Here is an 18,342-nt window from a genome sequence, read left to right as displayed (position 1 = left end):
ACACCCATGACTGATTCATGTCAATGTATGGCAAAACCACTACAATATAGTAAAGTAATTAGCCTCCAATTAAAATAAATAAATTAAAAAAAAATAAAGTGCAAATGAGTGACCTCAATTTGACGTGAATTGTTTTTCCTAGCTCAATGTCACAAAAGAATCACAGGCAGACAGTTGATATTTACATTCATAAAATAAACAATCTATTATATCAGTTAATGAGGCAGAATATCTTCAAATTGATTTAGTATTTTTTTAACTTAATATGGGCTTTTATTTACTTAATATGAGTTTTTGACATAACATGCCCTTACTCAAGCTAAACTAATTAATGGAGAGGATTAAATTTTACTCTCACAAACAAATTTTATTGAATAACTGTGTATATTAGATTTCTAGTACAATTGCAAAATACTCCCACACTAGTTGCTTAAATAAACAAATTTATTCTCTTGGATGTCAGAAGCTTAAAATGAGTCTTGTTGGGCAAATATAAAATATTTGGGTGACCATTCAAGATGGCAGCATAGAAAAAACAGAATGGTCTCAAATAAATCAGAAATGAAAAAGGAAAAATTACAATTAATATCACAGAAATGCAAAAGACCACAAGGTTAGTATGAATATTTATACCAACAAATTGGACAACCTAGAAGAAATAGAAACATTCTTACCAAACAAACATTTTCCCAAGAGAGAATCATGAAGAAACAGAAAATCTGAATACACCAGTTACTAGTAAGGATATTGAACCAGAAACCAAAAGTCTCACAACAAACAAAAGTCCAAGACCAGAGGCTTCACTGATAGATTCTAATAAACATTAAAGATTTAGATCTATCTTCCAAAAACTTTCAAAAAATCAAAGAAGAAAAATGCTTCCAAACCCACTTTATGAGGCCAGCATTACCTTGACTCAAAATCAGACAAGGGCAATAAAGGAATAAAGAATTATAGACCAATATCTTTGATAAACACACATGCAAAAATCCTCAAAAAATATTAGCAAATAAATTCAAAAATATATCTAATGGACCATACATCATGATCAAGTGGGATTCACTTCAAGGTCATGCAAGAATGGTTAAACATCCTCAAATAAGTCAAATGATACACCAAATTAACCAAAGGAAGGAAAAATATCATATGATAATTTCAGTGTGCTGTGCTAAGTCACTTCAGTTGTGTCCATCTCTTTGCGACCCCATGGACTGTAGCCCGCCAGGTTCCTTTGTCCATGGGACTTTCCAGGCAAGAACACTGGAGTGGGTTGTCCTTTCCTCTCCCTGGGATCTTCCCAACCCAGGGGCTGAACTTTGTCTCTTCCGTCTTCTCCATTGGCAGGCGGGTTCTTTGCTACTAGCACCACCTGGAAAGCCTAATCATTTCAACAGGTGCAGAATAATCATTTGACAAAACTCAATGTTTGTTTATGATAAAAAACCCTCAACAGAGTGGGTACAGAGGAAGCATACCACCATATAATATAGGTTATATATACAAGTCCACAGATAACACTATACTCAATGGTGAGAAGATGAAAACCTTTCCTCTAAGATCAGAAAAAAGAAAAGAATTCCCACTCAGGCCACTTTCATTCAACATAGTATTGGAAATCCTAGCCACAGTAATTAGACAATAAAATACATTCACAGAGTCCAAATTAGAAAGGAAGAAGTAAAACTGTCACTATTTACAGATAAAATGATACTATATATATATATATATATATATATATATATATATATATATATAAAATTCTAACAAAGAACTTTTTGAACTAGTAAATAAATTTCATGAAACTATGAGATACAAAATCAACATACAGATACCTCTTGTGTTTCTAGACTCTAGTAATGGATTATCAGAAAAAGAAATGTAGAAAACAATCCTACTTAAAACTGCATAAAAAATAAAATAACTTGGCACAATTTACGAAAGAGGGAGAAGACCTATACACTGAAATCTAGAAGACTCGGATGAAAGAAATTGAAGAAGTCACAAATAAATGGAAATATACCTTAAGTTCGTGCATTGAAATCATTAATATTCTTCAAATGACCTAGATATTTTTCCAAAAAGGCATACAAGTGGCAAACAGACACATAAACAGATGTTTGAACATCATTAATTACCAGGAAAATGCAAATCAAAGCACAAAGAAATTATTCCACATTCTTTAGAATGGCTGTTATAAGAAAGATGAGTGCCTGAGACCTTATTCATCCTGTAACTGAAAGATTTTACTACCCTCTCCTTATTTCCTCCACCCCCTACAACTTTTCTATGCAGTTACAAATATGTTAGTCACTCAGTTGTGCCAAACTCTTTGTGATCCCATGGAATATAGCTGCCAGGGACCTCTGTCCATGGGATTCTCTGGGCAAGAATATTATAGTTGCCTTTCCCTTCTCCAGAGGATCTTCCTGACTCTGGGGTCGAGTCTGAGTCTCTCACACTGCAGGCAGATTCTTTACCATCTGAGCCACCAGGGAAGCCCAGAGTTATAAGTATACCACCTGGCATATTTTCCTATTGGAGGTTAATTATTTTACAATGTTATGGAGGTCTCTGACATACATCAACATGAATAAGTCATAATTTTATATATATATATATACACATATATTTATATGCATATGTGTCTATACATATATTTATATATACCCTTCCTCTTGAGTATCCCTCCCACTCCCCCCTTCTACCCATCTAGGTCATCACAGGGTGCCAGGTTGGGCTCCCTGTGTTATACAGAAGGTTCCCGCTGGTTACCTATTTTACACGATAGTGTTTATATGTCAGTGCTGCTTTTTCAGTTGGGTCTATCCTCTCCTTCCCCCACAGTGTCCACAAGTCTGTTCTCTACATCTACATCCCCATTTCTTCTCTCTAAACAGGTTCATCAGTACAATTTTTTTCTAGATTCCATGTATATGCATTAATAAATGATATTTGTTTTTCTTTTTCTGACTTGCTTCACTCTGTGTAACTGGCTTTATGTTCATCCACTGAGGGGAGCGGCTTGAAAGAGCTGACTCTGGGAGCTGCCTTGATTATCAAGGGTTCCTTCAAGGACATAGCTCTCTGTCCCGCCACCCCTCTGAATTTACTATCCAAAGATAAACACAACACTAGTAAGCCTTGAATGCACACAAGACGCAGACAGATAGCCTTTTTACGATTACCCCTAATCTAAATCAGGATGCCATTCCTGTGCTCTGGCGCCTAGTGAGAGTTCTAATTATTGTTATCTTAAGATGATGTACATGGAGAAGAATTTCCTTGGGATGCCTCCTTCTTGGTTTAAGTATAAATGAAGCTTAGAAAAATAAAGGAGCATCGTTGACTGCAGCGATCCTCTCGACCCCATCTGTCCTGTGTCTTTATTTCTTAGCCTAAAGGAACGCGTCGTGTTGCTCGCTGAAATCTCCCGGCTGGTCCGGCAAGTGGCGCCCAACGTGGGGCTCGTCAAAAGTTCCTCTTGGCCGCTACCCGTTGGAAATTTTGTAGTAAGTAAGTAAAAGGATATTTGCTTAAATATTGTGGGGTAAAAAGGTTTATTGTCGAGAGTATAAACTATGGGGCAAGATCATAGTCGTCAGTTGTTTGTGCATATGTTACAGATAATGTTAAAGCATCGGGGAATGCAGGTTACTAAAACAAAATTGCAGACTTTTCTTAGTTTTGTTGAGGAACTATGTCCCTGGTTTCCACAGGAAGGGACTATGAGTTTAGAGATATGGAAAAAGATAGGGAAACAGATTCAAACATATTATACTCTCCATGGACCTAATAAGGTTCCTGTGGAGACATTTTCATTATGGTCTTTAAATAGAGACTGCCTTGATTTTGAACATGAGGAAGGGAGTAAATTAAAAAACATGCTCTCACCTGAAGATCCAATTTATGCTACTCCTAAAGTTTATGCTACTCCTAAAGGAAAAAGACCCACAACCTTTGAATTAAAATCTGCCAAAACTTTGAAAGAAAATGAGAGAACGTTGACTCCAAAAAATGATGAAAATTTAGAGAAACAGGCAGCTGCTTACATTAAGGATGATCATTGGGAATTACTTGTAACTGATGATTCAAATGTGCAGACAGCAGCTGCCCCTCCGACAAAGAGTCTGGAGGCACTCATGCAGCAATTATTAATAACAATAAAGGAAGACACTGGGCAAAAGATTGTAAATCAAAGGTTAATGAAACTATGGAAGTCATGAGAGAATTACAACCTGGCTTACCTTCCCCCATGGCTATTCCAAGAAATGCTCATATAATAATCATAGACCTAAAAGATTGTTTTTATACTATTCCCTTGGCACCTCAAGACTGTCCTCGATTTGCCTTTAGTGTTCCATCTGTTAATTTCTCTCAACCAATGCCCCACTATCAATGAAAAGTTTTGCCTCAAGGTATGGCTAATAGTCCGACTTTATGTCAAAAATTTGTTGCAGCAGCATTAGAAGAGACTCGAGTAAAATACTCTGATGTTTACATTTTGCATTACATGGATGATATACTGCTGGCACATTTTGATGAAAAACATCTGTTAGCAGCTTATGCCTTCATGGAACCAACTTTGAAGGCTGCAGGGCTTATAATAGCCAAAGAAAAGGTGCAAACCTTTCCTCCTTATTCCTATCTTGGCTTTCGTTTAGAAAGGGAGACATTTGGAGTTCAGCCCATTGCTTTGCGAAGAGATAATCTAAAAACACTTAATGATTTTCAAAAGTTGCTCGGGGAAAAAAAAAAAAAAAAGTTGCTCGGGGACATTAATTGGATTAGGCCCTATTTACATCTTGCAACATATGAATTAAAGCCTCTTCTTGATGTCTTAAAGAGAGATAATAATCCTACCTCCCCACGCAGCCTTACAAAAGCTGGAGAGCGAGCTCTTCAGAAAGTGGAAACTGCCTTATCACAGCAGCATTCCAGTTACTGTGACTATGAAAGGCCTTGGGGACTTTATATTCTTGCCTCAGAACATTCACCTACAGGTGTCCTGTTTCAAGATAACCCTCTAAGGTAGATTTACTTGCCAGTTTCTCCTCTACGGGTGTTAAGTCCTTATCATGTTCTTGTAGCTAAAGTAATAGCCAAAGGCAGACAGAAATCCGTTACTTATTTAGAAAGGGATCCCCACTTTATCTGTATCCCTTTTTCAACTGAACAACAGTTATGGCTTTCTCAATTTTCTGATGATTGGGCAATTGCGCTTGCACAGTATGCAGGGGAGATTAAACAACATTATCCTGCTAATAAATTGTTACAATTTGCACAGCTGCATCAGTTTATTTTTCCAAAAGTCGTGCAGCAATGCCCTCTGGAAAAGGGGACAACTGTCTTTACTGATGGATCTTCCAATGGCATGGCCAGTTTGGTGATTAAAAATGAATCTTATTATTGTCAAACCTCATATTCATCAGCTCAAGAAGTAGAACTTTTTGCAGTACTCCAGGCTCTGCAACGTGTTCCTCAAACTTTTAATTTATACTCTGACAGTCATTATGTTGGCAGAGCTCTCTCAGTCATTGAAACAGTACCCCTCATTGGAGCTGCAAAGCCCTCTATTCAAACCTTGTTTTTGAAAATTCAGAATCTCATTCGAGCCCGAACTCATCCTTGCTTTTTTGGGCACATACGCGCTCACACTGCCCTTCCTGGGCCTTTAACAGCCGAGAATGCTCTGACAGATGAAGCCACCCGTATGGTATGTTATTCTTCCTTAACCCCTATCTCTGCGGCACAGGCCTCTCATGCAATACACCATCAAAATAGCAATTCTTTACGGCTGCAATTTGAAATTTCCCGAGAGGCCGCTCGTCACATTGTAAAAACTTGTTCTACCTGCCCGCAGTTTTTTGTTCTTCCCACTTATGGAGTCAATCCTCGGGGTTTACTCCCCAACGATTTGTGGCAAATGGATGTTACACATATTTCTGATTTTGGAAAATTGAAATATGTGCATGTTACTGTTGATACTTTTTCTGGTTTCCTCATGGCCACACTTCAACCTGGAGAGGCTAGTAAGCATTGTATTCAGCATTGCTTACGGAGCTTTTCTGCTATGGGCCTGCCTAAATGCATCAAAACAGACAATGGCCCTGGATATACTGGTCGCAATTTTCAAGCCTTCTGTGCCCAATTACAAATTGTGCATAAGACTGGTATTCCATATAATCCACAGGGCCAAGAAATTGTTGAGCGGGCACATCAAACCCTTCAGCACCAATTGAAAAAATTAAAAAGGGGAAATTTATATACTATTACTCCTAACAATCTCCTCAGCCATGCCTTATTCATTTTGAATTTTCTAAGTCTTGACCGGGATGGCAAATCAGCAGCTCAACGTTTTTGGCACTATGACAATAAAAAGGCTCGGCCATTAGTCAGGTGGAAAGACCCGCTGGAAGGCAGATGGCATGGGCTGGATCCAGTTCTAACATGGGGGAGAGGTCATGTTTGTGTTTTCCCGCAGAATGCCGAAGCACCACGCTGGCTCCCGGAAAGGCTGGTACGCACAGCGGAGGAGATCACTGGTGGAGCGAGTGAGACAGCTCACAATCCAGGAGACAGTCCCGCTGCCGACAGCTCAGCAGATACAGGCCCTGTTACAGATGGCGTATGAGAATGCTCCAAACCCTTACCCCGCCTCTCCTACTAGTATATTAATTTCTTTACTACTCCTTTTAAACCAGATAAGTTCCATGAATGCTGATGTCTTCTGGGCATATGTTCCTGATCCCCCTCTTTTGCAGCCTGTTGGATGGGAAATGAGTTCTGTTCCTGTGTATGTGAATGACACAATACTTTTGGGGGGGTCTTCTGATAAACATATTTTTCCGCAGAATGCCAACATTTCTTATACTGGATCCTCTTCACAATTACCAATGTGCTTTTTCCGAAATCATAATGTTTCAGGTTGTCTCACTGTTACAGATGTTGGATATTCTGATTACAGCACTGGCTGGAGTGTGGATATTCCTGGTGTGACCAAGCTCACAGGGCATGCACAGCGACGCAATGGAACAGGACCCCAGGATATCCCATTCTGTGGCCTGGGGCAAAAAGGGAAACATATAGCGGTGCCATGGAAACTCTGCCGGAATGAGACTGCTACGGTGTATTCTATTCCTGACAGCACGCACTCACTGTGGGACTGGTCGCCAGACTCAGAGAGAAACCCCGGAAAGGAAAGTAACAGACAGTTTGCAGCGAGAATTTGGAATCTTGGCGGCACCCTTGTTTATCAAACTGAAGTCTGGAAGTTGCTGGCCGCTTTTGAAACAAGCGGATCCTTCCTGCAGACTGGAAAAAAGGTTAAAGGTGGACTTTTTTGGAATGCAACCTGGTGATATCCTCGGGCCTGTGTACCTTATCCATTTATGATTATTGCTGGTTCTGTAAATCTTACTAAGAAAAATAGTCAATATTATATTCATTGTTTTAATTGTACCCTGACTAATTGTATAAGAGGTATGGAAAATAATTCTGGGGCTTTGATAGTCAAACAACCGCCCTTCGTCATGATGCCTGTGAACCTTACTGAACCTTGGTATGAAGAATCAGGGCTTGAACTATGGAAAAGAGTGCGTACAACCCTTGCTAGGCCACGAAGGGGGATAGGATTAATAATTCTGGGAGTAGTAACACTAATAACTTTGATTGCTTCTGCTACTACTGCTTCTGTATCTTTAGCTCAATCTGTGCATACTGCTAATATTGTAGATGATTTGGCAAAGAACACTTCAAAAGCTTTAAGAGTTCAAGAAGATATAGATAGAAAATTAGAAGATAGGCTAAATGCGCTCTATGATGCAGTAAGATTTTTGAGAGAAAAAATGCAAGGGTTAAAGCTGAGAAGAAAAATTAGATGTCATGCTAATTATCGTTAGATTTGTGTAACTCCAAAAATTTATAATAATACTGAGACCCCTTGGAATAAGATAAAATTACATTTAGATGGTATTTGGTATAATGAAAACATTTCCTTAGATCTATTACAACTTCATCAGGAAATTCTTGATATAAAAAATGCTCCTTGGGCTAGTATGGATTTGGCAAAAAATGCTGAAGAGTTTGTTAACAGTTTGTTTTCCAATTTTCCCTCGATTACCTCACTTTGGCATCTTTTTTCAGGGGTCGTGGCTGTGCTCCTAGTGTTTGCGCTTTTTGTGTGCATTGCTCCTTGTATCATAAAGAAATTCATTACAGAGTTGTGGGACATCAAGGCTGTCCTACACAGTAATTACTTATGCCAAAAGAATCAGGCGTGCCCTTTTACTAAATAAAAGAGGGGGAGCTGCGGGGAGCGGCTTGAAAGAGCTGACTCTGGGGGCTGCCTTGATTGATTATCAAGGGTCTGTTCAAGGACATAGCTCTCTGTCCCGCCACCCCTCTGAATTTACTATCCAAAGATAAACACAACACTAGTAAGCCTTGAATGCACACAAGACGCAGACAGATAGCCTTTTTACGATTACCCCTAATCTAAATCAGGATGCCATTCCTGTGCTCTGGCGCCTAGTGAGGGTTCTAATTATTGTTATCTTAAGATGATGTACATGGGGAAGAATTTTCCTTGGGATGCCTCCTTCTTGGTTTAAGTATAAATGAAGCTTAGAAAAATAAAGGAGCATCGTTGACTGCAGCGATCCTCTCGACCCCATCTGTCCTGTGTCTTTATTTCTTAGCCTAAAGGAACGCGTCGTGTTGCTCGCTGAAATCTCCCGACTGGTCCGGCAATCCACCCCACTACAACTGAGTCAATGCTTTCCTTTTTATAGCTCAGCTATATTCCATTGCATATATGTACCATATCTTCTTTTTCCATTCATCTGGATAGTCAAATATTAATCTAAATTTATATATATACACACGCACATGCACACACACACACAGACATCCCATAACATCGTACAGAAAACCCAAATGAAATTTTTGACCAACCAAATAAATCATGGTGACTACTGTTGACAACACTGCATTGTACAAGTGAACTTTACTAAGACAGTAGAGTATTTGCCATCACTTCATGGCAAATAGATGGGGAAACAGTGGAAAGAGTAGCAGACTTTATTTTGGGGGGCTCCAAAATCCCTGCAGATGGTGACTGCAGCCATGAAATTAAAAGATGCTTACTCCTTGGAAGGAAAGTTATAACCAACCTAGACAGCATATTAAAAAACAGAGACATTACTTTGCCAAGAAAGGTCTGTCTAGTCAAACCTATGGTTTTTCCAGTAGTCATGTATGGTTGTGAGAGTTGGACTATAAAGAAAGCTGAGCAGCGAAGAATTGAGGCTTTTTAACTGAGAGTCCCTTGGACTGCAAGGAGATCCAACCAGTCCATCCTAAAGGAAATCATTCCTTCATTGGAAGGACTGATGTTGAAGTTGAAACTACAATACTTTGGCCACCTGATGCAAAGAGCTGACTCATTTGAAAAGACCCTGACACTGGGAAAGATTGAAGGTGGGAAGAGAAGGGGATGACAGAGGATGAGATGGTTGGATGGCATCACTGACTTAACAGACATGAGTTTGAGTAAACTGTGGGAGTTGGTGATAGACAGGGAGGCCTGGCGTGCTGCAGTCCATGGAGTAGCATAGAATCAGACACAACTGAGCAACTGAACTGAACTGAGGAGAGTATAACTTAAATGTTCTCACGCATACACACACACAAAAAGCAAGATAAGTGTGTAAAGTAATGGGTGTGTAAGTTAAAGGAGAAATCCTTTCACAAAGTATACATAAATCAAATCATGATGTACACTTCAAATATCTTATGATTATAAATATTAACCATACCTTAATAAAGCTAGTTTTTTAAAGCTTCTTAAAAAATGAAAAAGGAGAAATAACAAATGTTGGTGAGGATGTGGAGAAAAGGAAACCCTAGTGCACTGTTGGTAGAAATGTGAATGTGTACAGCCATTATGGAGAGCAGTATGGAGATTCCTCAAAAATTATAAATAGAACTACTGTATTATCTAGCTATTCAACTTCTGGATATTCCTCTGAATAAAATGAGAGCAGTAATTTGAAAAGATATATGCAACCCTATGTTCATTGCAGCATTATTTACATTGACCAAAACGTGAAAGCTACCTTCATGTCCATAGATGGATTAATGGATAATGATGTGATATATATATATATATACATATATATATACATATATATATATATACATATATATATACATACACACACACACACACACACACACACACACATACACACAATGGCATACTGCTGCTGCTGCTGCTGCTAAGTAGCTTCAGTCGTGTCTGACTCTGTGTGACCCCATAGATGGCAGCCACCAGACTCCTCAGTCCCTGGGATTCTCCAGGCAAGAATACTGGAGTGGGTTGCCATTTCCTTCTCCAATGCATGAAAGTGAAGTCGCTCAGTCATGCCCAACTCTTTGCGACCCCATGGACTGCAGCCTACCAGGCTCCCCCGTTCATGGGATTTTCCACAGGCAAGAGTACTGGAGTGGGGTGCCATTGCCTTCTCTGCAATGGCATACTACTCAGCCATAAAAAATAAAAATCTGGGCATTTGTGACAATGTGGATGGAGCTTCCAAGTATTATGCCATACTAAATAAGCCAGACAAAGATAAATACAAGTATGATTTCACTTGCACATGAAATCTAAAAAACAAAATAAATAAAGAAATGAACCAAAACTTATAGATGCAGAGAACAGATTGATGGTAATCAGAGAGGAAGGGGATTGGGGTTAGTTGGGCAAACTGGGTGAAGGCAGTCAGTTGTAATGTGACACATATTAGTTAGGTTTATTATGCTGATTGGGCTTCCCAGGTGGCTCAGCTCAGTAAAGAATCTACCTGACAAGCGGGAGACACAGCTTCCATCCCTGGGTCAGAAAGATCCCCTAGAGGAGGAAATGGCAATGCACTCCAATATTCTTGCCTGGGAGAAAACCCAAGGACAGTGGAGCCTGGCCTGCTGCAGTTCATGGGGTTGCAAAGAGTTGACATGACTTAGCCACTAAACAACATTCTGCCAACTACACAGTCTTTTTGTAAGTGTATCATTTTGTGTCATTCAAAAACTTTTCTGTAAAAGAAACACACAGAATTAACCACAGACTCTGAAACCAGTGAATGCACTATTTCTTCAAAATTAAATGCAAAGACACATCTTGGGGCAGAAGACCTAAAACTATCTACAACTAATTGTATCACAGGATCACAGCCTTGTTACTCAAAGAATGGTCCACAGACCAGGCCCTACAGAGTCAGCATCACCCAGCAGCTTGTTAGAAATGCAGTCCTTGGACCCACCAGGACCTGCTGAATCAGATTCTGAATTTGTAGTAGGATTGTGGTTGATTTGTAGCTACAATGAAGTTAGAAAAGAACTGACTTAGAATAACTTTGCTACCCCTTATTGTTGCCATTTGAGAAAGCATACTATTCCGGGGATGCTCTCCCACAGATTTTAGATGTTTGGCAGCATCACTTCAGATGTTGTCAAATATCCCAGGGGAAAATCCTCAGAACTACTGGTGTACAGTTTGGAAACTAGACACACCCTGACAGGTTTACATTTAAGGACCATCAAATGCTCAGATATTAAATTCGGCTGGATCAATAAACTCCTCCAAGCTCCATTTCTACAGTGGAGAATGGAGTTCTTAAATGTACTTCCTCAGAAATGAGACATTTGTAAATATTCAATCAAGCAATTCTTATCAGGCACTAAGATCAAGCTTTAGCACAAAAGATCCAAGTATATTTACTATAATCAACAAATATTTTTTAATGGAGAATTACATGAAAGCTCAGAACTAGAGATGTAAGTATGAAGTTCCTAAATGTTATGGCAAAAGTGTCATGAAGACAACATACATAGTGCCCCAAGGTTGATTAACAAAAGAATTCAGTTCTTCCCCTTATTGAAAAAATGAATAGAATTTTCCTGGAGATTTAGAGTCTGTATCCCCATCATAAATCAAAACTTTGGAGAGACTAAAGACCTAATCCAGATACTCAGTCTTAGACTTGGAGAAAATTTAACTCAGGGTTGAAACAAGGTTCTAGGAGATTTAGAGATCTGAAAGGCAGGAAATTTTATGGAGAAGTAGTGAAAAAAACAAGTAAAAAAAAATGGGTTCTCTTGACTTCCCCCCTGATCCCTTGTGAATAGACAATCATTAGGAAAAATTTCCTTCCTTCCTGAACAGGTTTCCACAGGGGAATTATGTGCTTAGAGTTTGAAATAACAAGAAATGTGCCTAATGAGCAGATAGAGGGACCTATAAACACTGACATCTGCAGTCTCTCAGTGTGTCTAATCTTGAGCTGGATGGGCCCTTTATTTCCTTTGTTTGGAGTCCTAATCCTGATTGGGGTTGGGGGTGGGCTGTAGCTTCATCCCTTCCTGCTGTTTTGTCTGGGGCTAGAGCCTTTGTCTCCATCATTAGCCTTCCAGAGAAGAATTCAGACTCCCCCTCGGAGACCTCCCTCCCAGAGCTCCCCCATCCAGGTGAGTCTCCAATCTAGATGGTGGTACATGAGAAGGTGAGAAAGAAAAGAAGCCAGTTCAACTCAGCCCAGAGGCAAGAGATCGCTGTGTCTGTTTGTTTGCATGATTAATTAATTAAAGTATTTGTGTCAGTGGCTAGGTAATACTTCACAATGTGTCTATGCTACTCACACTTTTGATGAATGGCCTTTCATACTCTTTATCATTAAAGTGCTATTTCATTCATGTCACAGAAATATGTTAGGATTTTAAGTTCAAACTGTGGTTCAAATCAAGAAGGATTTTTCCCATACAGAAGATTCTTAGCAATGTTCAGGAACATCTTGACACTGGAGAAGGCTGGGTGGAGGCCATGGAGGCTCTCAACATCTTTCAATGCATAGGACAAATAGAGCAACAGAGACTGCTCTGACTGGGAATGTCAGTAGTGTTGAGACTCAGAAAACTTGAGTTAGAGAATATCTGCATGATAACATTTATAGCTGTCTTCAGATTGCTTCCCAAATTTGTAAGACTTTACTTTTCTGGCAGCAAAATTAACAACACTGCTTTTGCTACTGGTTTAAAAGTTCAAACCCCAAGCAGTGTGACAGGTCTTTACACTTATATTTCAGGCTAATGAGTATGAAAGACATTTTTTGTTTTCATAAACTATGGCTCAGCTTCAGCAAACTTTACGTATTTGATCCTCATTTTGACTTGCCTATTATTACTATGTCATATATCATTTGCCAAGTTTTCTCCAGTTATCAGCATTTCAAAAAACTTTATGGATGATTATTTCTCAATTGACTTTTGGAGGACATTTTCATGATAAAATATCTATTTTATTTCAAAATATCTATCTTCCAACTTCTGAGTTTTTTGGTTTTCATTTTGCCACATGTAAATTTTATATATAGTTTTCTAGAATGTTCATCTGAAATGTGCTGGTCACTTTACACTAACATTGAAATACCTCAATTTTTGTAAGATGAGTGAGCTAGAACACTAAATTCATATTCTTTCAGATAAATAGTCATTCATGACTGATCTTTATTTTTGGGTAAGTATTTTTTTAATTATTTTTTTTACTTTTAATTAAAAGGTAGTTGCTTTACAGTATTGCTTTGGTTTCTATTAAACATCAACATGAATTAGCTTCAGGCCAGATTTTACTTGACAATATAATCTTTTGCCACTAAATGGAAACACGACCTTGCCATTTGCTAAATGTTCAAAACTATTATGACTTAATTCCTGATCATTCAAAAATAAATAATGGAACATCCATTATGTGCCAGGAAGTCCTTGGTATATTATGCATTATATTCTCTTCTATCAGGCTTTTGCTGCATTAAATATCTTCACATGTTCATGCATTAAATTATTGCTATTTTATATCACATTTCAATTAGTCTGATTCTTCATTCAGTTTTGCTCATGACAGTTTTTTGAAACTCTTCATTTTAACCTAGTTTCAGTTCAGTTCAGTTCAGTCACTCAGTCATGTCTGACTCTTTGCAACCCCATGAACCACAGCACGCCAGGCCTCCCTGTCCATCACCAACTCCCGAGCTCCACCCAAACCCTTGTCCATTGAGTCGGTGATGCCATCCAACCATCTCGTCCTCTGTCGTCCCCTTCTCCTCGTGCCCTCAATCTTTCCCAACATCAGGGTCTTTTCAAATGAGTCAACTCTTTGCATCAGGTGGCCAAAGTATTGGACTTTCAGCTTCAGCTTCAGTCCTTCCAATGAATATTCAGGACTGATTTCCTTTAGGGTGGACTGGTTGGATCTCCTTGCAGTCCAAGGGACTCTCAAGAGTCCTCTCCAACACCATATTTCAAAAACATCAATTCTTCGGTGCTCAACTTTCTTCACAGTCCAACTCTCACATCCATACATGACCACTAGAAAAATCATAGCCTTGATTAGATGGACCTTTGTTGACAAAGTAATGTCTCTGCTTTTCAATATGCTGTCTAGGTTGGTCATAACTTTCCTTCCAAGGAGTAAGCATCTTTTAATTTCATGGCTGCAGTCACCATCTGCAGTGATTTTGGAGCCCAAAAAAATAAAGTCAGCCACTCTTTCACCACCTATTTCCCATGAAGTGATGAGACTGGATGCCATGTTCTTAGTTTTCTGAATGTTGAGCTTTAAGCCAACTTTTTCACTCTCCTCTTTCACTTTCATCAAGAGGCTCTTTGGTTCCTCTTCACTTTCTGCCATAAGGGTGGTGTCATCTGCATATCTGAGGTTATTGATATTTCTCTGGGTAATCTTGATTCCAGCTTGTGCTTCTTCCAGCCCAGCATTTCTCATGATGTACTCTCTATATAACTTCATAAGCAGGGTGACAATATACAGCCTTGACGTACTATCCTTTATTCTTTCATTTTATAGCTTTTCACACTCTTCTGTGTTTTTCTGGATAAACACACATATATTCATATACCTTTCTGAAAAGCACAAAAGTGAACAAAACGGGTAAGATCCCTGCCTTTTTGGGTCACACAGTCTAACAATGAGGTCAGAGTACAGTGAAATAAATGTGTCATGATGTAATGTCCTCAGGCATAATTATATGAAGGAAGTTATTCAGCATAAAAATACAGAATTGTCATGGTGTAGGACACCATGGATTTACAAAGCATGGCCTAGGGAGGCCTCAGTATGTTGGATGAAGTCCAGAACCAGGATTAGGGTATGCCCATCGGGTTTCTCAAAACCCAAAGTCCAAGAACAGGTAAGGAAAGATGCTACATGAGAAAAATGAGAAAGGAACTAACCTCATCCCTTATCAGACCACACAAGAACTAACTGGCCAAGTAATCATAAAACAGGCACAGGAGAAACAAGTCTTCTACTGCTTGATATTAAAAATGCCCAATTTTGTTATACTTTGTATATTTTGTTTTATGAAGTGTTGGTTTATCCCTTTGCACATTTTCTCTTAGGGGGAACAATAAGTAAAATGTCTTTTGATATCTTTCAACACCATAGAGGTATCACTACTATTGTCTTTCAGGCAAGTTCATTTTGGATCTCTTATTATTTTGCTGGGCATCAAAGGAAAATAATTAAGGTTTGAATGCCTCCAGGACCAAGGAGGATTATTCTTTCTCACAGCCTCTTAGGGACCAACTGATCTTGTTATTTTTTTCATCATTACTCTCTCTCTCTACCTCCCTCCCTCCCTCTCTCTGCTCTCTGTTTATTGAAAAGACAACTTAATATTTGTTTAAATACACAAAATGGCCATCTGAGTATGGAACCCCAGGTTTATTTGTCCATAGGAGATTTAAGAATTGGAATTTCAGGGAATAATTTCTATATTATACAGGGTAAAGTTCACTGATCTGCCCAAATTGGGTTGTACACATTCCTAGTGTACTCAATAATGCTGCAACTGAGAAAGACATGAAAATAACACAGTGAAGAAAGACACAGCGTGTTCTGTGTCTGTTTGCTACTGGTGAGGTGTCAGAAATCTTCAGAACAATGATAGCTAAGTCATTTCAGTCGTGTCCAACTCTGTGAAACTCCATAGACAGCAGCCCAGCAGGCTCCCCCGTCCCTGGGATTCTCCAGGCAAGAACCCTGGAGTGGGTTGCCATTTCCTTCTCCAATACGTGAAAGTGAAAAGTGAAAGTGAAGTCGCTCAGTCGTGTCTGACTCTTAGCGACCCTACAGACTATAGCCTATCAGGTTCCTCCATCAATGGGATTTCCAGGCAAGAGTACTGGAGTGGGGTCCCATTGTCTTCTCTGCAGAACAACGGTACCAGTTCTCATATATTCCAGGATAACTCTTAGGGTAGTGGGGCCAGAATTCAATCAAGGCAGGTACTAAAGAGGTGGGCTGTTTCAATTCACAGGATCCCTTTGCAACAAGACTAATAAAGGGCAAGATATAGTACAGAACAGGAAGTCCCTTGCCCTGGGATTTCAGCAGTAGCAGAGAGACCACGTCCCTCCTCAACAGGTGTGACACTCATCACTCTTTGTAGTCTTCATTCACTTGCAACACTGGCTTTACTTTCTTTGACTTGAGCACTGGAAACAAGCACCTCCCTCAAGGCCTTTCACTGGATATTTCCTCTGCCAGGTACATACTTCATTACATAAACTTGCATCTCCCTCCCTCTCTTGCTTGAGGTCACTGTTCAAATGTCACCTTGTCTGCAGGTCTTCCCTAAACACCCATGCAAAATATAAAGCCTAATTCACTCTCTCCTTTGCATGAGCCTACCCTTTCTATATAGCACCTGTCACCATCTGAAATGTAATGATCTCTATTATTAGCTTATTTTTTCTATATTCATCATTTAATGTGTGTATGTGCTCAGTCAGGTCTGTCTTTCTGTTACCCCATGGACGATAGCCCACCAGGCTCCTCTCTCCATGGGATTATCCAGGCAAGAATGCTGAAGTGGGCTGCCATTTCTCTCTCCAGGGGATCTTCCTGACCCAGGGATCAAAACCTAGTCTCTTGCATCTCTTGCATGGGCAGTGGGTTCTTTACCACTGCACCACATGGGAAACACTCCCATCATTTAATAGTAGGGTCCTATTTTGTTCTTCAGCAAACTATACTTGTTGCCTAGACATGGGTAACATGGTCAGATCTCAATTTTACTACTGAAATGCATGAAAAAATTTCTAATGAAAATTATAGGATTCATAATCCCTCAGGGAAAGTGTTGACAGGGACAAAATTTCCATATCAGTGGTGGCATGAGGGAATCTAAAGGAGACCATATTCATACACAAAATATATTTTACTGAATTATATGACTGCAATATGTAAATCCTGGCTTTTAAAATGTGTGAGTAAATCATGTAGTTGTGAAAATTAGTCATGTTACTTTCCTCTTTCTGTGAAGCCACTTCCACCATATGGAACGAGGCAATGATACACAAATTTCAGAATTTCTTCTTCTGGGATTTTCAGAGGATCCAGAACTACAGTCCATCATATTTGGGCTTTTCCTCTCTATGTACCTGATTACTGTCTTTGGAAACCTGCTCATCATCCTGGCCATTACTTCAGACTCCCACCTGCACACCCCCATGTACTTCTTCCTCTCCAACCTGTCCTTTGCAGACATCTGTTTCACTTCCACCACCATTCCAAAGATGCTGTGGAACATCCAAACACAGAGCAAAGTTATCACCTATGAAGGCTGCATCACACAGATTTATTTTCTCATCCTCTTTGCAGTGTTGGACATTTTTCTCCTGACTGCGATGGCCTACGACCGTTTTGTGGCCATCTGCCATCCCCTGCACTACACAGTCATCATGAACCCCAGACTCTGTGGACTGCTGGTGTTGATGTCCTGGATCATAAATATTCTTAATTCCTCATTACAAAGCTTAATGATGCTGCAACTGTCCTTCTGCATGAACATTGAAATTCCCCACTTTTTCTGTGAACTCAATCATATGGTCCAACTTGCCTGTTCTGACACATTTGTTAATAACATAGTGATGTATTTTGCAGCTGTCCTGCTGGGTGGAGGTCCCTTTGCTGGTATCCTTTATTCTTATTCTAAGATAGTCTCCTGTATACGCAGAATCTCATCAGCTTAGGGGAAGTATAAAGCATTTTCCACCTGTGCGTCTCACCTCACCGTTGTCTCCTTATTTTATTGTACGATGCTTGGAGTGTACCTTAGCTCAGCGGCTACTCACAATGCACACTCAAGTGCAACAGCCTCGGTGATGTACACAGTCATCACACCCATGCTGAACCCTTTCATCTACAGCCTGAGGAATAAAGACATGAAGCGGGCTCTGAAAGCATTCTTTGTGAGAAGAAATGTATGA

General features: G+C 39.5%; 1 pseudogene; it reads left to right on the top strand.

Moving 5' to 3' along the window:
- Positions 1-17,409: 17,409 nt before the first annotated feature.
- Positions 17,410-18,342, top strand: LOC136155530 (olfactory receptor 7A10-like; annotated as a pseudogene).

This window comes from Muntiacus reevesi, chromosome 1, assembly GCF_963930625.1.
Source record: "Muntiacus reevesi chromosome 1, mMunRee1.1, whole genome shotgun sequence".
Classification (NCBI taxonomy): Eukaryota; Metazoa; Chordata; class Mammalia; order Artiodactyla; family Cervidae; genus Muntiacus; species Muntiacus reevesi.
Note: the sequence above shows the minus strand (reverse complement) of the source record. Positions and strands in the feature narration are given on the sequence as shown.